The sequence below is a fragment of the Rattus rattus genome, chromosome 12 (genome assembly GCF_011064425.1).
Source record: "Rattus rattus isolate New Zealand chromosome 12, Rrattus_CSIRO_v1, whole genome shotgun sequence".
In the NCBI taxonomy this organism is placed as follows: domain Eukaryota; kingdom Metazoa; phylum Chordata; class Mammalia; order Rodentia; family Muridae; genus Rattus; species Rattus rattus.
The window spans coordinates 19,862,510-19,887,924 of record NC_046165.1 but is presented as its reverse complement, the minus strand read 5'-3'; the positions used below and the strand labels follow the sequence as shown (position 1 = coordinate 19,887,924).

The 25,415-nt window shown below is 43.3% G+C and overlaps 1 pseudogene; it reads left to right on the top strand.

The window, feature by feature from the left end:
* The first annotated feature begins 19,601 nt into the window (after window positions 1-19,601).
* On the top strand, window positions 19,602-21,500 carry LOC116913983 (annotated as a pseudogene).
* The last annotated feature ends 3,915 nt before the right edge of the window (window positions 21,501-25,415 follow it).

The following is a 25,415-nucleotide window of genomic DNA, read 5'->3' as shown; positions in this document are numbered from 1 at the left end:
AAGCCCAGAGCATAACAAAGGGCTTATTCCACAAAAATTAAAAGCACAGAAGTTACAAAAGCACAAAGTTTGAGTTTTCACATTTCCTAGATCAATGAAAGTAAGACATTTTCCCTGTGGAGATTAATGCAAGTTTAATTCTATTTATATTAAGAGTCTGTTTTTCTCGGGGAAGAAAAATAACACTTTTAGGAGAGAAGTCTCTAACTATCTCCCTTCTCTCTCTCCATACTGTAATGGAAAGACTACTTCAAACTTTTCAGTGAGGTGATACCCATCCGCCCTGAGCCCGCTGACCAATCACAGGCTGCTGGGCTGGAGTCATAACCGGGTCTCCTCCAGGTCACCACTCATCACAGCAAGAATACTCCCGTCCTGTATTTGTATGATTGATTTTACTCATGTCAGTTCATCCCAGTGTTAACACCACAGAACCAGGAACTGCATCTTTTGTCCTCCTCTCCTTTCCCTCATTCGTCTTTCTTTTCCTTTCTTTCCTTCTTCCCTAACTGTCACATCCCCAGTTGTGGTACACTGTGGGAGTTTATTAATGTAGCTAATGGTTTATTGTTATTTTATAATTAAATATCTAATAGTTTATTAATGTATCTACTATATCCAGAAGCTTTCTGTATACTAACTAATTTGCAACCTTGTCTCCATTATGAGAGCATGATGAATGCATTAGAAAGTCAGTCACAGGTATTCTGTGCAAACCACATACACATTTTAAAGCCTGTAGAACATTAGAAAGACTAGGTGTTCATTATTGCTTAATGAATGATCATGATCGATCAACTCTTACTCCAATAATCTTGATATTACTATAATTTTATCTTCTGGCAATTTAGCTGGCGCAATTTAGAGGCACTTGTGAATAATTTCCCCTTGCAGCCTCTCTCAAGCTTCTTTGCATTCACACAGACCCATCCGTTAAACTAGCGCGACTTCCCAGGGGATTCTATGAAGGGTTCTTACTTGTGAAATCAAAACGTAAACATCTACAGAAAAACGTCGCGTGAAAAATATCATTTCTGAAAAAAAAAGTCTAGTTACCCTCGTGTTCATGGATGGAGAGTCATAATTTGGCAGAGAGGGGTGGCTCAGAAGACTTCGTCATCCTAGACTTACACCCCACACTCATGTAAGCTGGAATTCCTATAAGCGGCATTGTCAAGCTTCACTTAGGAGCTGAGGGAAAACTTGGGCAACACTCGCTTTCCCTTACTCAAAGCCACGCTGTTGTGACTCACCTTGCACAGCAGCTCCTCAGAGGAGGAGCAGGGCTTGCCTTGCTCACCCCTACTCTTTCAGCCCAGCCGACCTCCAACACATAGCTCTTCAACAGACGTACATTAGACGCGGGTATCCGTTGGACTCAAGACTTGACCATCATGCAACATGATTTCTGTTTCCTAATATCCCTCGAAAATACATGCGACAGGTTTCACCCCTGCTCCGGATGGAAGTGTGGCCAACTCTACCACTAACTGACAAGTCTTGGGTAATTCCTGTGCTGACAATTTCAAGTTACCAAACACGCTATCTGCCTGGCAGTTCTTGCAGAACTCAAAGCTAAGACGACAAGGTTGGTCTGTGGGTGTGGATCTGAGACAGAGGCCATGTTCAGCCTGCAAGAGGGAAAGGATTTGAGCTGTAGATTGACCAAAAGAAACTGAGGCAATAAATGCAGAGAAATAATGTCACGGCTGATAGAGTGTGGAATTAAAAATCACGGGGATAGTAAGCACAGAACTCGGGCAATGTCACTCTGTCAGAGAAGGGGAGAGAGAAAGAGAGAGAGAGCGAGCAGGAAAAAGAGGGGTTTCAACAACATGCTGGCACTTAGTTGCATGGTAAGTGAATGAATGCTTGATTGTTCTTTTGCCTTAGATTACATCTATGTGTGCATTTACACTTTTAACATTCATTTTATTATTCTTTTCAAGGACTCCATAAGCAAGCACTCTATGTACATCAGTTCAAGAACTATGCATTAAAGGAGAGCATAAAAAACCAAACAAGGAAATGGAATGGTTCGACTATTCAGGTTGATCAAGACAGCATCGGCGTGGTCCTCCACTTTGCCAGCAGAGTCTCGAGCCATCTCAAGGGAAGTGTTAAAGGGGAAGAACAGTGGTCACCTTTGGTCTAAGACATGGATGTGTACAAAGGTCAGTAGCCCTGTGCCAGCCGTACTAAAAATGCTATGCAGTTAGCTACGTAGAGCGTCATGTGCCTGTTATCCCAGCACAGGGTAGGAGGAGGCAGGCAGACCAAGCCATGAAGATCATCTTCCACTAAATACACAAGGTAGGGTCAGCCTGGACTACACGAAACTCTGCCTCAAAGAAACAAGCCAAACAAAACCAACAATAACCAAGAAACTATGCAAATCTGTCACCCGAGTTCTTTGTGAACCTCCCTAGTGGAGGAGAAAGAAGAAAGCTACGGCCTGTTGCTCTCAGTGCACCTGTACGGCAAACACAGAGATAACCCTGTGTTGACCTGGTTCCAATACATCCACTTCAGGTTATGTAAGCTTGAACAGGCTTTCTCCTTCTTCCTGTGAATCTGTTTCCTTCGTTCTGAAATTGGGGCTAATGCTTAAACTGCGGGCAGGTGTAGGTAATTTAAGTGGCACAAAACATTTGGTAGAAAGTGCCAACATCTTCGCAAGAGGCAAAGAACCGGTAGCCCGTGCTCTCATCTTTGTTAGCTACATCAGTGTCTTGGCTGACACACCTATGATGGACAGAGAGGCAGAGGACAGTTGGCCTCTACTAAATCACTTTCATGGATGTGTAGTAACAAATACCCACTCCCCGCAGCCTGGTGTAAAGGTTAAAAACCTCTAATACGTGTATCTCTACATGCAGAATTCCTACCAGTACAGACTCTATAAAAACCCCATTGTATTTATATGCTCACACCCTGAGTACCTGAACTAATAAAATTGCATTAATGGCTATTTACATAAATTCACAATTCTAAATTAGACCTTTAATTTCCGTAATAAAAAAAGAAAGCGGCTCGTGTAATTCTCCACTTTTATTTTCCTACGTGGAATACGGTCGCTCTAACATAATGTACGACTTTGTGAATATTTGCAGGGCTGCTAATATTTTATCTAATATTATACTTTGTGTTTTTTGATCTCTGACCCCTGTTTATGCTCCCAGAACCCGCATGAGCAATGTTCACTATGACAACCTTTAGTGGAAGAAGCGTGGCTAAAATTGAAGTTAAATCATGCGAGCCTCGACTCTCTCTCAAGGAGGCCTCTCAGGGTCACTAGTGATTTTTTTCATGGATATTTCTCTACTTTAAGAATGTTTCTTAAATATTTGATTCATCAGGACTGAAATATAAGCCTTCTTTTCGAATAGATCACTGGTAAACACTGTAGAGTGTGACCGCGACCTGAGTTCTTCTTGTCCTTTTTTTTATTATTATTATTTCACATTGTTCATTATATCAATATATATTCCTGCGTCCTCGGGGACCAACAAACTGAAACGAGGAGAGCACAGGAGAAAATGATGAGACAATACAGCTTTTAAAAGATGGCAAGCGTAATTTATGGACAGAAGAAGAGAGAGAAAAACATTATTTTTAAAATTAAATTGAATTGGCGCCTTAATATTTACAAAAGGTGATGAGTGTTGGAAACCAAAAAATGGATATACTTTCCTCGAGGGAAGAAAAAGAATTATTAGAGAGAATTAGGATCAGGTGAGGACCAGATTATGCGGAAGCATAACACATTAGGAGCAAACACAGGAGGGTTACGATATAAATCGTAAATGGGGAAGAAAGGAGGGTAACACCAGTGGGAGAGGAAGACCTTAGTGAGAGCTGCTTCACACCTCAGCACGGAGCGACCATAAGAGCACAGAGTAAGCTGCAAATCAGAAGAAAGAGGCCCAAATCGTTGAGCAACCGGAAATAATGTGCATTCCCCACTCACTGGCCAAGGAGTAGCGCCCTCTGCAGCCAACTGACAGCCAGCGCCACCAGGGTCCAACCTTTCTCCCGTCCTCCCACCCAACACCAACCACTTCCCTTCCGCATCCTCGTTGCTTTCTACAGCCCAAATCTGACCTCGGAGTTTCCAGCTTTAAAAACTTTGCTGCTTTGCCATTGCCTCTGACTCAAGGGCCTCTAGGACCTGGCCATTCCTTCCCTTTAAACCATCCTTTGCCTTCACTTCTGCAGTAGTTAGGCGGAAGTCAACCCCCGCACTTGCAAGGACTTCTCTGTCTTTTCCCTCCTCCCTGGAATGTTCTTTCCACCTTTGACTCCCCGAGAGTCCTCTGATCTTTCACTGCCCCCAACCCTGAACATTAAAAGCAGAACTTTTTTGTTTTTTAATTTTCTTTGCACAGCCTTAGTACCAACTAGGATGCCCGGCAACGAGGCCAGTAAATCCTTATCAAATGAGTGACCGCACCGAATATCCCAAGATTCAGAAAACGTGTTTGTGTTTGCTTGCTTGCTTGCTTGTTTGTTTGTTTGTCATGTGCGTTGACTTGACTCTCTGTTTCTTCTTCCCTAGGAATGGGATGGACAGGCATCTGACTTCCTACCACAGGCATTTCAGAAGTGAGAGGGTGCCAGTAAGCGCAGAATGAAAGGCGTTGGTGTGGTTCAGCAAAGGAAGCTCGACCTTGAAGCTCGACTGGCTTCGCCCTGTGAAACCTCTCTGTGTCTGAAGACACTGGCCCTCTTCTACCCACTGACTGATTCTGGTCAGGGAGTCCCCTCACCTGAGGCCTGTTTGCCTCCCTTCGGATGGCACCGTTGTCTCACCCTTCCCAGGATTTTGGTGCTGCAGTAGCCGGGGAGATCAGAGCCATAGGTAACTGGTAACATTAAAAGGTTAAGAATTTGTTCTTAATCAAATAGGGAGACAGTAATGACACCACAAATAGAAGCACATTTTTTATATTCTCATTTCCTTCCGTGGAAATGAGCATACTTTTCATTTGCTAATGAACTACAGGAAGGTCATAGCTGTAGTCATGCTGAAATAGACGCTCACTGGGTAATGTACTACAGAGGTGTTTATACGCCGAGTAATTATTCAATCAATCAACTGCCTATTAAGTTAGTGCCTACTCTGCACAGGGTATTTTGCTAAATTATGCAGGAGACATAAGGAAATGTAGGGCATCTTCTCTCCGTTCCAGATCCCGACGTATATAAACATATGCTCTAAGCAAAAGAAACGATCCTCTCTCATAATCTGAGACTTGAAAGATAAAGTGGAACCAACCATTAAAGTAAGAATGCTTTCTACCAGATGGGACAGATCTGTATACTCAATGAGTCAGCCTTACCAAAGTGAAATCCTAAAAGACAGATCTAAGATCTAAAATCTCCACCCTGTGCCCAGGAATGTGCTGACCCAGCATGAAGCCCTGAGCTGAGAGCCCAGCACCATACAAACCATCTGTGGTGATGCTGGCCTAAAATACCTGGGCGGTGGATACAAAAGAACCAAAAGTTCAAAGTCATCCCAGCCTAGCCTAGAGACTCCATCTTAAAGGAAGAGAGAGGAGGGAGGGGAAAGATAAATTGATAAAAGAAGAAGGCGCTAGAAAACAAATTCCCAGGCTGATTCATTCATTCACTCTCACATTCATTCATTCATGCATGCAACTGAAATGGAATGGTAAAAAGAGAGGACAGCATGAACTGGGAAGCCAGAGCTGCAGGACATAGAAAGAAAGGCTGAGAGGAATCCATGGCCTCCCACTGTTAGTCCTCGTGACGGTCACAAAACTCACATGTCGATGAAATCCTAAGGGAAGGAGAAACAACATCAAATGATAGGACATAGAGCTGACCCAGACCTCAGGCTGCGGCACAGACACAGAGAGAAGGGAGCATTGGACAGTGTCAGTGGCAGAAGACTTGGAGGCAAGGTCATTTATGGCCCAGGTTATCTGTTACTGACGGTGAATGGGACTCAGATGTGGTGAGCTATTGAAAAGCAGGCTGAGCTGTGAAGTCAGTTTGGGCTTAAATAACAAATGCAGACGGCATCTGCTTTTTAACCGGGTGTAAATGTGTATGTGTATATGCTGGCTCTGCTCAGACACCGCCTGCTAATGGAATTCTACAACACCCAAAAACGTCGCCTCATGGAAACTGAACTTCTGACCTGGTCAAGTAGTTTTCTACCATCCCAAGATCATACAAACAATTTCAAAGTTTTACTTTTACATTTGCTTTTTTGTATTTGCATCTCTAGTTCACAAGCAATTGTTTTTGCATGTGACACAAACCTGACTTGTAACTTGTTTTCTTCTTCCAAATTAGCTCACTACATCTGGGTCCCAGCCACCTTCACCCAGTAAAACTCAAAAAACGTGCCCTCCCAGAACCCCTTGCAAAAGTCCTTCCTCGCCGTAACTGTATTTTAGAGGCTCAAGATACTGGTAAATGGGATTGAACCTGTTATCTATGAGATGTTTTGATCATATGCTTTCTGATGTCTCTGGGTGATGAACGAGTTTGCTGACTCATCCAGAGTGGAAAACTGTGAGATCTCAGGAACTCCCAGAGTGAAAGATTTGGAGAGAGTTGCTGAGCCTTGTCAGCTGTGTTCAGCCAATTGCCTGAAGCACCTAGAAGCTGAGGGAGGGAGCAGCTGCATCTAGGGGTCAGCGGGCCATGCAGCAAGGCAATAGCACAGCGCAGGTGGACAGAGCGATTCTCTTCTTCAGCGACCATTTGTATGCTATGTCTGTGACATCTGACATTTCTTTCTTCGGGTCCCTAATCCATTCATTCTTCCAGAACTAAACGTCGTTCGATCAAACCCTGACTACATAACCAGCCAGTTCCTAGTGTTACCAACCAGGGAAGTTACTACTGTTGTGCAGAGAGAGCCTCTGCAAGCTGATATTTAAAGAAAAAAAGTCCAAGAGTCAGCTTAAAGGAAATATAGGCAAGGAATTCACATGGGCATATCATTTAAAAATAATGAAATTATAGGCATATAAAGAATGCATATCTTCATAATGTGAGGAAGTTCAGATATAAACAGTGAATTAATGAAGGTCTTCTTACTCTTGCATAGATAAAAAAATTTAAAAGTTTATAATTCATAACTTACCAAAGTGTTATAAAGAAAAACGTCAGTAGGGTGTGCAGTCACAAATCGAACACTTATTTGAAACACATAATACCCAAGACTCAGGGACCACGAAAGAATGAGGAGGAGATGGAAAGAGTGTATACCAGAGAGAACCATTCATTGTCTTTTGGACATAATGTGACCTATACACTCAAGGACACAGGACAGCTGTGACCGGCTACAAGAGACCTGAAGGAGATCCAACCAGGGGCATAGAGTGGGAAGGGGCTCGTGAGCGCCGACTCCTGTCTGAGGAGCTAATGACAGTTAGCTCCTGGTAGGCCAACCATGCCCCAGTGAACGGTTCCACACCCATTCCAGAGCAGCACAAAGTTGACTCTGGGTTGACTATTGGAAGGGGGGGAAAAAGCAGGAAGTGAGAAGAGGTAGGAGCTGGGGGTCTGCGGTTAGGGAGAGGAGTGGCGGCGAATAGGCTCTGTAGGAAGCTCTCTGGGAATTAATAAAATATTATTATTTCAAGAAAATATCATTAGCATCTTGCAAAGTCACCAGGGAGAAAAAGCAGCTTCATATGTTAGTTGTCAATACCCCACAGCCTTAGAGCAATCTGGTAATTATTATAAAGCCAAAATTGCACCTATGCGTGAGCTAGGACCCGGTCACTCCACTCTGTGGAAACAGAGTCTAGCACAAAGCATGTGTGGGAAAGGGTGTTTGTTGCAGAATTGTTTATGCTCTTAAAAAAAACCCAATCAAATAGTCCACCCATTAAAAAAAGCAGTTGACCAAATTTTATTTCATTCATTATACAACATCATTATGCATATGTAATCAAATTTTTATAATATTTACACCACAACCTATTAACACATTTAGATCCACGTTAGAGTGCATGAAATGCGCTGATGCTCTGTACACAGGGGGCGGGGGGGAGGGGGCCTTGTAAGTGGGAAGGAAGCAGAGTGTGGAGCTGTTAAAAGGGAGGACAATGTTCATTGTCAACTTGAGGAGTGGCAGAAAGCGAGGGAGAAGCCCTCATCTATGGGATGGAAGTTGTCTTGTGTGGTATGACCTACTGGAAGACTATGGAGCAAACAAGAACATGACGGCTTGACATAAGAGCGTGGCGCACAGTTTTGATGGCGACACGGTCACCGAGCATTTTGATCATGTTTGGGATCCCAAACTATTCCATAGCTTCATAAATAAAACTTTCATAGAAGAAGCAAGCTACAGAATAATCTGGACACTGCTGTTTGCTTTTGTTTGGGGGAATTTTATTTTTTTTGCACTAAAATGAGTTATCAATAAATAAAATACATCAAAATATATGTGCCTTTAAAAGACTATTAGCCACCCTTGGCAGGGAATAGGAAGGCAAAGTTTAGAACAGAGGCAGAAGGAACACCCATTCAGAGCCTGCCCCACATGTGGCCCATACATATACAGCCACCAAACCAGATAAGATGGATGAAGCAAAGAAGTGCAGGCCGACAGGAACCGGATGTAGATCTCTCCTGAGAGACACACCCAGAATACGGCAAATACAGAGGCCAATGCCAGCAGCAAACCACTGAACTGAGAACAGGACCCGCATTGAAGGAATAAGAGAAAGGACTGGAAGAGCTTGAAGGGGCTCGAGACCCCATATGAGCAACAATGCCAAGCAACCAGAGCTTCCAGGGACTAAGCCACTATCCAAAGACTATACATGGACTGACCCTGGACTCTGACCTCATAGGTAGCAATGAATATCCTAGTAAGAGCACCAGTGGAAGGGGAAGCCCTTGGTCCTGCCAAGACTGAACCCCCAGTGAATGTGATTGTTGGGGGAGGGTGGTAATAAGGGGAGGATGGGGAGGGTAAGCCCATATAGAAGGGGAAGGGGGAGAGGTTAGGGGATGTTGGCTCAGAAACCGGGAAGGGGAATAACAATCGAAATGTAAATAAGAAATACTCAAGTTAATAAAGATAAAGAAAAAATTTTTTAAAAATTAAAAAAATAAATGTAAATAAGAAATACTCAAGTTAATAAAGATTAAAAAAAGACTATTAGCCTTGGGATTGCTAATAAAGTAATAACAATAATAAGCAATAAAAGGATCTGTCATTTTAAAATGCTAAGACTTTACGATGGATAGCAAATGGTGTGTAAGCCTTAGGACCGGTGTTACCTGAAGCTCATGTCTCATGATAAAGGTCACAGGGACGCTGCTTAATGGGAGAGTGGGTAGGTGAGTGGATTGGGGTGTACCAAACACATCCTAGCTGCTGTATCATCTGTGAAGAAACACAACATTGCAGCACTAGAGAAAAAGGGGAAGTTAGATAAAAGTCAGCCCATTACTTAAAGTGTTATCGGTATCTCATGGGCTTGTGCACTACAGGCCCTCACCACAGCTCGTACTATACTCCTTCTCCAAGCTGGGTTAAAATAGACCTGCATGATACGAAACTTCAATGTTGCATCGCCTTTAGTTGAGCTAATAGAAACTGGGCTCTGTCACAGCTTGTCTACCATCATAATTAGGCCCCAAGACCTGACATCGTTACTGAGGCTATGAGGTGCTCACAAAAAGGGACCTATTATGACAGCCCTCCTAAAGACCCAACAGATAACTGTAAGAGTCAGATGCAGATATGTGCACCGAACCAATGGACAGAAGCTGCTGCCCCTCTGGTTGAAATAGGGAAAAGCTGGAGGAAGCTGAGGAGGAGGGCCACCCTGTAGGAGGACCAGCAGTCTCAATTAGCCTGGACCCCAGAGATCTCTTAGACACTGGATCACCAACCAGGCAGCATACACCAGCTGAGATGAGACCCCCAACACATATAAAGCAGAAAAAAAGAACTCCTAGGTCTGGGTTCAGTCAGAGAAGATGCACCTAACACTCAAGAGACTGGAGGACCCAGGGAGTTTAGAGGTCTGGTGAGGTGGGTGAGGTAGGAACATCTTTGTGGAGATTAGGGGTCTGGGAGGAGGTATGGGATGTGGAACAGTCAGGGAGTGGACCAGGAGGGGAATAAAATTTGGAGTGTAAAAATAAATTAATAATAATAATAACAACAACAACAAATGATCAAGATAAAGGGAGCAAAGGGGATGTAGTTTTTCTATATCCCAAAATAGGACTCATGACCTTAATGTCTTTTCCCCCAGAGGAAAACGCATGATGCTTAAAGTCAAAGTGACATCCAATGCTATGCTGCTTTCTGATGCTTTAGTAAGACTTTATGGGTGCCGTTAATTTATCCTGGCATGCGACCGTTACTGTAGTATTGCAGAAAATGTCACTCTATTCCTGCATCACACGCACACACGAGTAAAAACAAAACCTAATCTCTCTTCTTCCAGATTTTTGGTAACACAATGTCGCTAAATCAGAGCAGCTGGCAGCTGTCCTCCGTCTCAAGTCACCCCTCTTCTGTGCAGAGTCGGGTCATGTGACGTTTCCTATTCATTTATATTTTCCCTAATGAAAGGAGGCCTCTCTGTGCTACAATAGACAGTTTGGATTTTTTTAATATTGTTAGTGTTGAGAGGTAAACACTTTGGTACATATTGGAGAGTAATAAATTGTGTTGAACATTGATAAACTAACGCAATTACCAGCAAGGTCAGAGAGTCAGCTAATTTAGAAATATCAGTCCTAGGATTTTGAGTTGTCCCCTGGAGAACTGCAGCCACTTTATTACAGCAGGAGGGTGAGGAGAAAATGGTACATTAGGATTGATCTTTTGATCTAATTGTGGGACTCTGCCATTCCTTGTTTGACCAAAAATGCTTACCAAGCAAGAGGAAGCACGACTAATTGAGGACCATCCCTTACACATCAGACACAGTAAAGGAATTCTGGGAAACAGTGGACAAACTGCACAGGAGGTTACTGCCATTTCATTACACGTCTGTGTTTCCTTTGTAAGATGTCTTCGATGTCGTGGACAAAAATAAAACCGGGCATCTTCAGTCCGTTTAAAGCGAAATTTCCATTCTCCTGTTAATTGTCTGAGCTGGTTAAAATCTGAGAAAATCTGAATGAAGCGATCAGCACCCCACTTTTGATAGGGGTCAAAAAGCTGCTTTAAGATTCCCGAAACATCGATAGATTTTTTTCAGAAACTGTCCCGGTGTCCTCAAACAGTCATGCATGCTGATTCATTTGCCCGTCAGTGGCACAAGAACTGTGCATAATTTCTATCTAATAATTTCTATTTCTTCTGCTTACACTATTTAGATTAATTTCGGAACTCTAAGGCCAATGGTCTGCTCGCATTATTACTGTTCCAATATAATTCACTTTATCTCTGTCCCAATATCCATCAGGTCCTGGCTTCTAGGGCTAGGCTAAGTTGAAGGGTTGCATTAAAGTCAAGCCGGGTAGCATCCTGAACCTAGAGCTGAAGCAAAGCTCAACTGAAATGATCCTCACGTCTGGCAGCCAGGAGCATCACAGGCAGCAGCAACCTGTGTCACTGGGGAAAGGCATTTCAAGCGTAGCCTCTTTGAATATGGAATCCCACTCGAGAAGGGCTTTCATGGGCTGAAAACAACAGACGCACATGTATGCAGCATCTTGGAAAGGCGTGAGATTGACAAGAGCAATAAAATAGCAGAACCTCAGACTCTAATCACAGATGGTAACAAAGTGCCTTAAAGTTGACTTCTAGTTGCTTGATATTGTGGTTCTTCCTATAGGGTTGCAAACCCCTTCAGCTCCTTCAGTCCTTTCTCTAACTCCCTCATTGGGGTCCCCTTGTTCAGTCCAATGGTTAGCTGCAAGCATCCTCATCTGTATCAGTAGGGCTCTGGCAGAGCCTCTCAGGAAACACCCATATCAGGCTCCTGTCAGCAAGCACTTCTTGGCATCAGCACTAATACTGGGTTTGGTGGCTGCATATGGGATGGATTCCCATGTGGGGCAGTCTCTGGATGACCTTTTCTTCAATCCCTGCTCCACTCTTTGTCCCTGTATTTCCTCCCATGAGTATTTTGTTCTCCCTTTTAAGACGGAATGAAATATCCACATTTTGGTCTTCCTTCTGCTTGAGCTTAGAGCTCCCAGGGACTAAACCACCAACCAATGAGTACACATGGAGGGATCAATGACTACAGCCACATATGTAGCAGAGGATGGCATTGTCCAGCATCAATTGGAAGAAAAGCCCTTGGTCCTGTGAAGGGTCCTTTCCCCAATGTAGCGGAATGTCAGGGTGTTGAGGTGGGAGTGGGTGGGTGGGAGTGGGAGCATCCTCATAGAAGCAGGGGGAGGGGGAGGGGGGATAGAAGAAGAGGGAAAGGGAATAACATTTGAAATGTAATACAAAAAATATCCAAGAAAAATAAAATAAAATAATAAAATAAAATGACTTCTAACATCAGCGTGCAAATATGTAAACCACGCGTAAGCATTGGTAGAATGCAGATGGATCACCTGAAAGCATTTCCCTTGAGTATTGTATCTCCAGAAGCAAAAACTAAAGCCTATACGACAATCAGAAAATAGAAATAAAAATAGCCATATCGCTTACTGCAGTTCTGATTCTAAGTAGAGTCCATTCTCCCAAGGGCAAGGGAATTGGCAAGAAGGAAGGCATTCCCAAGGTGCTGAGGGGAGGAAAGACATCAGTGTTGAGTGGTTAGACAATACTTCAGCCCACTCAATTCTACCATCTTCAGACTCACAGAAAAGCAGCCTCCAGGATACCCAGCTGCCTCAGGTGGTCCTGTATCCTCAGTGGCTATGAACTTAGCTCTAGTGCAGAGCACTTAAAGCCCACAGAAGAATGGTGCTATCTTAAGGACAAGGTCTTGAGACTGCAGCTAGAATGCTCACAATTCTGTACAAGTGAACTAACGCATGTAGCAGAGAACTGATACCAAATTGATGCAGGAAGCCCAGCTGCTTGCCCTTTGTCTGTAGATTCAATTCTCAGGGAGGGACTGGGCTAATCCCTGTGATGTAATCAGCTCCAGGGGTTTAGCCACTTACACTCCATTATTGAAAGGATGATGAACTGGTGACGGGCCGTTAACAGTAAAATGGTATTAGGCAGAATATGAGGTCAAACCCTGAGCTTAGTCTGTGGCCGGAGAAGGTTCCGGGTGTTTCCTTTTGTTTGTTTTCTTAAAAGGACAGCTGAGACCATTTGAAGGTAAGTCTGAAGTTCCTTTCCAGGGAACAAAATACATACTTAACATAAGGAAATACAATAACTGTGATGGAAAAATCACATATGTGATATATTATGTATCATTAAAGTGCAGATGTTATAAAACATTACTATTTTTGGTATTTTCACATACCAAAAGATTTGTGAAAATTATGTCACCATTTAAAATACCAAGTCTCTGTAACTTCAGAAATTTGAAGCAAAGTTCACTTTTAATCTTATTTTGAACCTAAAGCCATAAGATGTGTCTACCTCTTGTCAAAAACCTCACTGGCCAAGACCTGAAAGTCTCGGCCTTTCAAGGGCAGTGGGGTGTGTTCTTGGAGTTGTTTGAGCAATCCGTGCCCTCTGACGTTAGGATTCTTTGAGATTGAGCACTTAACATTTGAAAAAACAATCTCTCTCCAAAGAGGTCAATATTACTTTTCCTGGTTTCAAAATACAGCTCCCTCAAATAGATTGCTTTAAGATGTATCACATAGGATATTGTTCTCATCAGACAGTACATTAAATTTGTTTAAAATAAAAGCCCTGATGTATAATGGATGGGATGACTGTCCCCTCGTGTTTGTCCATTCAGAGAGACTCTAAGGTTAATCATTGAGAAGGACCAGCCCAGAGGAATCACCCATCTCTTCTAAGGGCATGGAAAGGCAACTTTAAGAATGTGAGGGAGTGCAGAGACGAATAGGGCTATCTGACTACAGAACCTCTCCTCCATGGCCTGGTGAACACCGCTATGGTTAAGATCCAGAGTGACGCCATCTGGTTACCCAAGGCCTGAGTACTCATTTCTCCAGGCGCCCTGTTGGGCTTTCTCTAGCAAAACACATTTGCAGATAAATAAATTATCTCTTTCTTCAATCAAAACCTGATTATCGGGTTCTTTCCCAGCACTGAAGAGGAATACCACACTATCACTCATAATTTATAAAGCCGCTTCTAAGTCTAGGCTTTGATAATCTTAGCACTCGTAGATTATTAGCAATTATTTGTAAGTAATTAAAATATCAACTATTCATTTCGTTTTTGTCTTTGAGTTTGAAGATGTGCTATCTTTAAGGGGAATTTTTCTTTCTTCAGACACATTTTTATAGCAGTTCTAGTCTCTCTGAAAATCAAATTAGAAGTAGAGATTCCCCCACACAACAAGCCTACACAACCCAGATACAAAACATCTCTCCTCAGAGGAGCACATTTGTTTCCAGTGATGGACCTGGACCTCAGTAGCACTCCTAAGCTCCCGCCTACACTAGGGTCCCCTCCTAGCGGGCTCACTCTCTGGGTTTAGAGGAACAAACAGTGGCAGGTGTCTGCCACTACTAGCTTCATCATCCAAAAGCCCTCTGTGACCTGCATTCACATCTCCCAAGGGATCATGGGAAATTTTGCCATCTCCATATTTTTTAAAAAACGTTCCGTAAGTAGAATCACATAATACGCAGCTTACAGATTGACTTCTTTTTACTTAAGCATACACATTTAAGGTTCTCCCTTAACCTTTTTTGTGACTTTATGGTTCCTTTGGTTTTCAGCAACAGATAGTATTCCCGTTTTTCCAGTATTACTTGTCTGTCTTAAGAACATTTACTCCCTGACAAGTTTGTAACTATAAAAAACAAACAAAACAACAACAACAAAAAAAAACTACTATCAATGTCTGTGTGCAAGTTTTAGCACCAGTATGACTCTTAAGTTCATTTGGGCAAATATCAAGGAGCACAGCTGATGAATTTCATGGTCTAAATACGTTTAATGCTATAAGAAAGAAAATATCAACTGTCTTCCAAAAGGGCCTCCCAGTTCACGTTTCTGCAAGCAAGGGATCTATCTGTTCCTGTTGCTCTATAGCCTCACTTGGGAGTTTCCCTGTTGGTTTTGGGCACTGAATAAAGTGTAGCAAACTGTATCTCTTCAGTTTCCCTGGCAGTACAACACCTTGAGTATCTCTCCATTCACTTGTTTGCTAGGTTTGTTTCCCTTTTTTTAATGAGTTAATCTCTTTATAATATTTTTTATTTTAGTTACTCTTTTTTTTTAAACTCTAGGTTTTATCCCCCTCCTGTTCCACCCTCTGACTATTCCACATCCCATCCCCCCCCCGATCCATCTCCACAAGGATGTTCCCATTCCCCTATCCCCCACCCACCAGACCTTGCCACTCCCTGGACCCTCCAGTCTCTTGAGGGATAGGTCCATCTTCTCTGACTGAAGTCATACCCAGCAGTCCTCTGCTGTACATGTGTTGGGGGTCTCATATCAGGTGGCATATGCTGCCTGGTTGGTGATCCAGTGTCTGAGAGATCTCAGGGGTCCAGGTTAATTGAGACTGCTGGTTCTCCTACAGGGTTGCCCTACTCCTCAGCTTCTTCCAGTTTTCCTTAATTCAACCACAGGGATCAACAGCTTCTGTTAATTGGTTGGGTATAAATACCTGCATCTGACTCTTTCAGCTGCCTGTTGGGGTCTTTCAGAGGGTAGTCATGATAGGACCCTTATTGTGAATGCCCCATAGCCTCAGTAATGGTGTCAGGTCTTGGGGCCTCCCCTTGAACTGGATCCCACTTTGGGCCTGTCACTGGACCTCCTGTTCCTCAGGATCTTCTCCATTTCCATCCCTGTAATTCTTTCAGACAGGAACAATTATGGGTCATAGTGTTGGCTGTGAGATGGCAACCCCATCCCTCACTCGATGTTGTGTCTTTCTGCTGGAGGTGGGCTCTACAAGTTCCCTCTCCCCACTGTAGGGCATTTCACCTAAGGTCCCTCCCTTTGAGTCCTGAGGGTCTCTCTCCTCCCAGGTCTCTGGTACATTCTGGGGGGTCCTCCTAACCTCCTACCTCCTGAGGTCACCTGTTTCCATTCTGTCTGCTGGCCTTCAGGGCTTCAGTCCTCTTCCCCCACCCAATACCTGATCATGTTCTCCTCTTCTCCTCCCTGTCCACTTTCCCTTCCCAGGTCCCTCCTTCCCCCCTTCCTGTGATTGCTTTCTTCTCCATCCCAAGTGAAATTGAGGCATCCTTACTTGGGCCCTTCGACTTGTTAACCTTTTTGAGTTCTGTGGCCTATATCCTGGGTATTCTGTACTCTTTTTTTTTTTTTTTTTTTTTTTTTTTTGCTAATATCCACTTATTAGTGAGTATATACCATGCATGTCCTTTTGGGTGATATCCATTCAGGATGATATTTTCTAGTCCAATTCATTTGCCTGCAAAACTCGGGATGTCCTCGTTCTTAATAGCTGAGTAGTATTCCACTGTGTAAATGAATCACATTTTCTGTATCCATTCTTCTGTTGTGGTACATCTGTGTTGTTTCCTTCTTCCTACTGTCAATTACTTCTATGTCTCTTCATCTTGGGAGTGTCCTGATGTCTATGTGTCCTTGGCATCCTGGCCATGCTCTGCTGACTTTTTTTCTCCCATTGGTGCCTCTGCCTCCATCAATTGTGGGTAGATTTAGGATTAAGTCAGCCATTCTCTTCCATGATATTATCCTAAAAGACCACTTCCTGTCGTGTGAAGTTAGCTAAAACCTAGCCCCCCTCCTGCCCCCAAAAAGGTGCTGTGAGAGTTTGGATATGCTTGGCCCAAGGACTGGTATAATTAGAAGGTGTGAGCTTGTTGGAGTGGGTGTGTCCCTGTAGGTGTGGGCTTTAAGACCCTCATCCTAGCTGCCAGGAAGTCAGTCTTCCACTAGCAGCCTTCAGATGGAGATGTAGAACTCTCAGCTCCTCCTGCACCATGCCTGCCTCAATGCTGCCACGTTCCCACCTTGATGATAATGGACTGAACCTCTGAACCTGTAAGCCAGCCCCAATCAAACGTTGTCCTTTATAAGAGTTGCCTTGGTCATGGTATCTGTTCACAGCTGTAAAACCCTAAGACAGGTGCTTAAGCTCAAACTTGGTTTGTGGTCTACCATTACTTGACAGCCAGAGCAGCATCCTGAGCTTTGCTCGTGTAGTTCAGCTCATACATTGAACTTGTGCACAAAAATTAAAAATAGATTCAAGTCATCTGATCTTGAACTGAAAGTAGTAGTACACACATATGCATTCCCCCTCAGTTCTGCCCCTTACTCTAGTCTTTTATTCTAACATCGTTGTCTATGTACTTAATCTTTAGATATGTTATTCACTGTAGGTTTTGGCATGGATTTCTTGAAGATCAATTAAAACATTCTTTCTCTTCATTGCTGAAGCATTTTCTCTCTGTTCAATTTTTGTTCCTAGAACTCTGCAAGCCCCACGCTGGTATCCTCCAGGCTGGGGATCGCCACGTCAGTGTCACTAGTGAAAATTGTTACCAGCTGTGATGTCTCTCCCTATCGTTTCTAGGCCTTGTTTTAGCCGAGCTTCTGGGTACATAATATCTTCTTTTCCTCCCACTGAGATGGTTTTGAACCTTTCATGATCATGCCATGAGATCCCATTACATCTTCAATAATTGTCTATTCTGTTTAAGTCAGCCAGAAGAATATCTTTATTCAGTTTGATTTTAGAAAGAGTAAAGCAGTGGGTGAAAGAGGTGGGAGCTTGAATTTTTTTACTATCTACTGTGGCCTGAAATTACAGGGATAAGATTTTTTTTTCTGTTTGTCAGATGATGTCTTCATTGTTTTTTTGTTGTTGTTGTTGTTGTTGTTGTTTTAGTTTTTTTTTTTTTTTTCTTTTTTTTGTTTATTTTTTTTGTTTTGTTTTTTTTTTTTTTTTTTTTCGGAGCTGGGGACGAACCCAGGGGCCTTGCGCTTTGCTAGGCAAGCGCTCTACCACTGAGCTAAATCCCCAACCCCCATTGTTTTTGTTTTTTTTTTATTGTTGTGACAAAATACTGGGGTTGGGGGGGGCTTAGGGGAGAAAAAGTTTCCGTTGCAGTTGGGTACAATGCATCATGGTAGGGAAGACAGGTCAGAGAAGCACGGTGACAGGAGTCAGATGGTCACATTATATCCACACTCAGGAAGCAGAAAATGGACAGGAAGCAAGACCAGGCTATCAAGCTTCAAGGCCTAGCCCCAAAACTAACTTCCTCCAGCAACGTTCTCTCTCTTAACAGTTCCACAGGCACCAAGCAGGAGAACTAATGTTCTAGCTTGTCTGCCTCTTCACATACTTTATATCCAAACAGAAATAGATTTTGAAAGGTCAACTTTCTTCATAAGACTCTTGTGGAACCCTTTAGTTAAGGCTCAGAGGTCTACATGAAAGCAGGGTAGCTGCTGTTTCATCCACCGCGGTTCCTCCATGCGGTGCGGCGTGGCATGGCGATGCCTAGTGGTGGGGTGCACTCCGGAGACAGTGCCGCGCCGGGCCCACCCACACATCGACCGTGCAGGCCGAGGCCCTTGGCAGTAAGATTACAGAACAGAAAATTATTGGGGATGAACTTTCTAACCTGAAGAAGAATCGGAAAGTATACAAGCAGCAACAGAACAGCCACATATTCTTTCTTGAAGACCGAACAAAAATGTTTTCGGAAAGCAAAAACACATTAGACGAACTAAGAAAAGATTACCAAGCATTAGAAAACTCAGAGACCCTTAGCAGGGAATAGGGAGGCAAAGTTTAGAACAGAGGCAGAAGGAACACCCATTCAGAGCCTGCCCCACATGTGGCCCATACATATAGAGCCACCCAATTAGACAAGATGGATGAAGCAAAGAAGTGCAGGCCGACAGGAACCGGATGTAGATCGCTCCTGAGAGACACAGCCAGAATACAGCAAATACATAGGCCAATGCCAGCAGCAAACCACTGAACTGAGAACGGGACCCCCGTTGAAGGATTCAGAGAAAGAACTGGAAGAGCTTGAAGGGGCTCGAGACCCCATATGAACAACAATGCCAAGCAACCAGAGCTTCCAGGGACTAAGCCACTACCCAAAGACTATACATGGACTGACCCTGGGCTCTGACCTCATAGGTAGCAATGAATATCCTAGTAAGAGCACCAGTGGAAGGGAAGCCCTGGGTCCTGCTAAGACTGAACCCCCAGTGAACTAGACTGTGGGGGAGGGGCGGCAATGGGGGGGAGGTTGGGAGGGAACACCCATAAGGAAGGGGAGGGGGAGGGGATGTTTGCCCGGAAACCAGGAAAGGGAATAATACCTAAAATGTAAATAAGAAATACTCAAGTTAATAAAGATAAAAAGAAAGAAAGAAAGAAAGAGAGAGAGAGAAAGAGAGAAAGAAAGAAAGGAAGGAAGGAAGGAAGGAAGAAAGAAAGAAAGAAAGAAAGAAAGAAAGAAAGAAAGAAAGAAAGAAAGAAAGAAAAAAATTAAAAAAAAAGAAAACTCAGAGACACACGAAGTCAAGACACAGTCAGCCTGACTTCACGTAACCATGTGTGGCACTTGCTGTTCTGTGAGCTTCTCTGTTGAGCACTTCAGTAAAGATGTAAAAGAGGATTTGCTGTATATTCCTAGACGGCGGGGCCCTAATAGTAGCAGACAGGTTATTAAAATCTGCTGTTAACTATCAGTGTTTATTTTCCGGTCATGTTCTTCATTTAAGAGGTGTTGTGACTGCCCAACCTGTGGAAGATGAATGTGGCAATGTGTTCTTATGGAATGGAGAAGTTCTTGGTGGAGTAGAGTTTGAAGCAGAAGATATTGATACCCAGGTTATGTTCAGTAGCCTTTCTGCCTGTAAGAATGAGTCTGAAATATTGTTGCTCTTCTCTAAAGTGCAAGGTCCATGGTCGTTTATATATTACCAAGCCTCTAGCCATCACTTACGGTTTGGTAGGGACTTTTTTGGTTTGCTTTGGCAATGTAGTGATTTGGGCAAGAGTTTCTGCCTTTCTTCAGTTGGTCCCCAGATATCCGGAGTTGCAGACCAGTGGCAAGACGTTCCAGCATCTGGAATTTCCCAAATTGATCTCAATTCTGCTGCTGTCTCCAGATGTGTGATATTAAAATTATATCCTTGGAAATATATTTCTAAGGAGACTGTTGCCGAAGAACGTGCTAATGAGCTGACTCAGAGTCCAGCAGAATTGCCAGAGTTTGTATCAGTGGTAATAAATAAAGCCAAACTGTGCCTCTCAAAACCTATTGTCCCCTTAAATAAGAAGCTGCCGGAGATTCCATTGGAAACCCAATGTAGAAACAGTTCCAGCGTTCCAGGGTCAAGAGAGATACCTGAGATACTTCTTACTGATGAACACACGCACACAATAGTTCGGCCGTTCATTGATGTCCTCAGTGTTGCAGTCAAGAGACGCACCTTATGTTTAGCTAGGGAAGAAAACTTGGCATCAAAGGACGTTTTAGAAACTCGTGGTAAGAAAGCAAGCCTTGCTATCCTGTTTTCCGGAGCTGTTGATTCTATGGTGATCGCAGCCCATGCTGATCGTCACATTCCTTTAGATGAGCCAACTGACCTTCTGAATGTGGCTTTTTTTACCTAAACAAAAGGCAGGGCTGCCTATTGCTAACGTAGAAAGAAACCAGCAAATCCACCGTGAGATCCCTTCTGAAGAGTCCTCTCAGTGTCCTGCTGTGACTCGGGGTCCAGATGGTGCTGAGGTGCCAGACCGAGTCGCAGGAAAAGCAGGACTAAAGGAACGACAGTCTGTCAGCCCTCCTCGAACTTGGAATTTTGTGGAATTTAATGTTTCTCTTGAAGAATTACAAAAACTAAGAAGAGCTCGAATGTGTCCCTTAGTTCAGCCATCGGACCCAGTTCTGGATGATCGTATTGGCTGTGTGCTGTCTGGTTTGCATCTAGAGGAATCGGTTGGTTGGTGACGGAGGATGCCGGGAGATCTCACAGGAGCAGTGCAGAGGGAATTCTCACGGGGATTGGTGCAGATGAGCAGTTGGCGGATTTATCCCCGTCATCGTGCCCGCTTTCAGTCTCTTGACCTAGAAGGACTGAATGAGGAAATAGCAATGGAATTAGGTCGTATTTCTTCTAGAGACCTTGGTCGTGGTGACAGAGTTACTGCTGATCATAGAAAGGAAGCAAGATTTCCCTTCCTGGATGAAAATATTGTGTCTTTCCTATATTCTCTGCCAGTTTGGGAAAAGGTAGACCTGGCTTTGCCCCGTGGAGTTGGTGAGAAGCTCATTTTACGCCTTGCAGCTATGGAACTTGGTCTCCCAGCCTCTGTCCTTCTGCTGAAACAGGCCATACAATTTGGATCTAGAATTGAAAAACTGGAAAAGCTAATGAGTAGGCATCTGATAAGTGTGGAAGGCTCCAAACCCTACCTTAGAAAATCTCTCTCATGTGGCCTTGTTGGAATAGGTATGTCATTGAGAGCATGGGCTTTATGGACCTCATCCTAGCTGCCTGGAAGTCAGTATCCTGCTAGCAGCTTTTAGATGAAGATGTAGAACTCTCAGCTCAGCCTGCACCATGCAGGCCTAGATGCTGCCATGCCCCTGCCTTGAAGATACTGGCCTGAGTCTCTGACCCTATAAGTCGGTCTGTGATGATTTATATATGCTTGGCCCAGGGAGTGGCATTATTAAGGATGCAGCCCTGTTGGAGTAGGTGTGTCACTGTGGACGTGGGTTTTAAGACTCTCATGCTAGCCACCTAGAAGCCAGTATTTTGCTAGCAGCCTTCAGATGAAGATGTAGAACTCTCAGCTCCTCCTGCACCGTGCCTGCCTGGATGCTGCCAGGTTTCTGCCTTGCTGATAATGGACTGAACCTCTGAACCTGTAAGGCCCAATTAAATATTGTCCTTTATAAGAAAAAAAAAAAAAGAAAACCTCTCTCGAGATTACATAATAATATGATTATTCTGCCATATAACAGTACTTTGTGACAGTTACATCAAAATAAACAGCTGCCGCCTTACTGTGGGGAAAAAAGGAAGAGGAGACAGATTTTAAGAGCCGTGAGAGATGAATGACTTAAAGAAAACTGGTTTTCAGACACGGCAATATACGTGTACGTGTGAACCCATAATAATTGTGACAGAATGTGTAAGACATGCAGGCAATATCCTAGCACGAAGGAGAGGAGACAGGCTGAGGTGCCATTGGCATTCGATTGCTACTGAGAGAGGGAGAGTCAGTTTTCTTTAATGGTGTTGCACCAGGTACATCAGCCGTATTCTAAGGCTGGCTTCATACCCACAAGAGGCTGGTCAACACAAACTGGACTTGATATGCTGAGAACAAGAAAGACACAGATACAAACCCCGACACAGACACACACATACAGAGGTACACACACACACACACACACACACACACACACACACACACACACACACTCCAGAGGGAGAGGGAACAAGAGAACAAAAAGAGAGGACAGGAAGTTAGGTAGAGGATAGGACATAGGATCTGAAATGGACAGCAAAAATTATGTTTTGGTAAGAGTAATCACTATTGCAATGAAACACCATGGCCAATGCAGTTCGAGGAAAGGGTTTGCTCGTCTCAAACTTCCAATTTACTATTATTCATTGAATGAAGTCAGGACAGTAACTCAAAATCAGGCAGGAACCAGGAGGCAGGAGCTGATGTGAAGGCCAAGGAAGGTGCTGCTTATTGGCTTGCTCTTTATGACCCTCAGCCTCCTTTCTTGTAGAACCCAGAACCACCAGCCCAGGGGTGTCATTGCCCACAGTAGGCAGGGCCCTCCCCCATCAATCACTAATTAACAAAATGTCCTGCAGGTTTGTCTAAACCTGATGTCATGGAGGCATTTCCTCAACTGAATCTCCCTGCTCTGTAATAGCTCTAGCTTGTGCCAAGTTGACACAAAACTAGTCAACACACCCATGTTTAGTATATAAACCCTAAAATCTTAGTGTTATGATTCTTTATACAGAAAGTTAGGTTTGTGGGAATGGCTCCCTTCAAAGTGTGCAGTATGGATTGTGTGGAAAGAATGGCTTTGTATTCAAGACAAGTGCTCCCTCAAGCAGACGATCAAGGTCAACGTCCATCGTGTACACCTCTGACACGATGTGAGTGGCACTCTGAGGTCTCTGGCCTTCCTCTCAAAACCATAACCCTAGCCTAATCCTGAGTATAACGCCAGGCAGACCTAAACTGGAACAATTCTGCAAATACCTGATCAGTGCTTTTAAAACTGTCAAGGTCATCACGGTCATGGGAAACTACTTGATTATCGGTCATAGCCAAGAGGAATCTAAGGAAATATGGTAAGCAGGAGAAATGTGGCATTCTGGATGAGATCCCAGAGTTACGGAAAGCTAATAGACAAAAACTACGGAAAGTTGAATGAAGTATAGGTGTACCAAGTTATACCAACATCGGGGTGTGTGTGTGTGTGTGTGTGTGTGTGTGTGTGTGTGTGTGTGTGTTGCTGTATATGTGTGTTTGTGTATATGTGTATATAAGTACATGAGAACGAAAGTTAGAGATCAACTTCTACCAAAGTAAAGACTTTGTTCTTTTGTTTGTTTGTTATATTTTGTTCAGGCCTAGGATCTCTCTCTCTCGTTGGCCTGGAGTTCATGGATAGAGCGAGACTGGCTGGATTATGAAGCCCATGGATTCCCCCTGTCTCTGTGCCTCCTCCGGATCTGGCATTATAGATGTATACTACCACTGCGGATCCAAACGTAGGCACCCATGCTTACTCTGCAAGCGCTTTATCCACTGAGCCTCCTCCTAACCTCAGTGTTGGCTCACTAATAACAATGAATAGGCCATACTAATGTGAGAGATTAATGCTGGGGGAAACTGAGGCCGGGGGCACTCTTTTGGACTATATTTTTTTCATAAACTTAATGTCTCTAATATAAAGCTTCTTTTCTAATACAGATAAAGTAAACTCTATTAATGTTACAATTTATAAAACAGATTCACCACTAATAGGAGAGCATTTTAGTGCATCTGCCGTGTAGAAGCCAGAACGTGAAGGAAGGCGGTGTAGTTCTGTGGTGGAGTGCTTGCTTGGTGAACAAAGTCCAAAATCAACTCCTCAGCATTGCAGGGACAAAAGAACAGAGCCAATCCAAGATCCACACCCACTTGCCTATCAAAGTGAAACAAAACAGACACTTTGGTTTCTCTCTGAGAAGCTTCTGTTAAAAAAAAAAAAAGTAGTGTTCAATTTTCAGACTACATATTAGCAATAAAATTCTCCCATCCGTAAATGATGTCTTGCCAAATAATGTGTCTTTGTCTCAGATAAATGAATGTGGGAATTCTAACATTCATTTGTAATGTGACAATTAGATATGTAATTACATGGCAAGATACATTTTCATGTCTGTAAGCAAAAAAATTAAATATGCAATAATAATTCCAGGGCAAGCAGTTTCAATGTTGCTTATGAGTAGGCCTTCTTACTTTACCTTATTATTACCACAGATCCTCGAAAATGGAAGCTTGGCCTGTCAAACATGGTAGCTGAGAAAATAAGAGCCCGGGGCTAGCGCTGCAATATTTGGCAGACGGACTTGGGGGAGAGAAGGAAGCAGCCTTCTCCCGGATGTAGGACTTGGGAAGAGCGCTGTGTTTGCTCAGGTGACCCGCAGTATGGAAAGGCGTCAGTTAACTTGGGTCAACTTATTCCGAAGAATCGAACATCGCCGCCCACCCGAGTCCTCGGAAGAGAACTCAGCATCCTGCTTACATCTGTCTTTTTGGCTTCTCTCGGCTCGACGCAGCTTTTATCACCACCTGGGGGCAAGCCAAACAGGCAAGGGCGCCTTTCCCACCACTAAGTCATTCATAAATTATGTGTTTTCTGAGTCAAAAAGACGCTTATGATTTCAAATGATTGCTTGGCTTTTTCCCCAATAAAATTCAGTCATTTATTATATATTTCTTCTTCATCTCAAATACGATTTTAAAATATAAACTGATTTTTGTAATCCATGAACATCGTCTTTTGTTTTATCTCCCTGTCTCTTCTTATATGTCAACCTGTCAGAAAACTTTTGTACTTACTTTGAACATATTTCAACTTAGGGGGAAAAAAAAGAAGAAGGTTGGAATTCTAAACGCACAGCACTTAGTTCTTAATTACTAGGCAAGGCCTTTGCCAAGTACTCACTAAAGAACCTTTAGACTGTATATCATGCGCTGTCAGGGCACACCAAACGAGCTTTCCTGCTAACGTGATTTTAAAAGAAAATTCATCTCAAATGGTACAAAAAAACAAAAATGTTGTTCAGAAAACTTAAAATTTTTCAG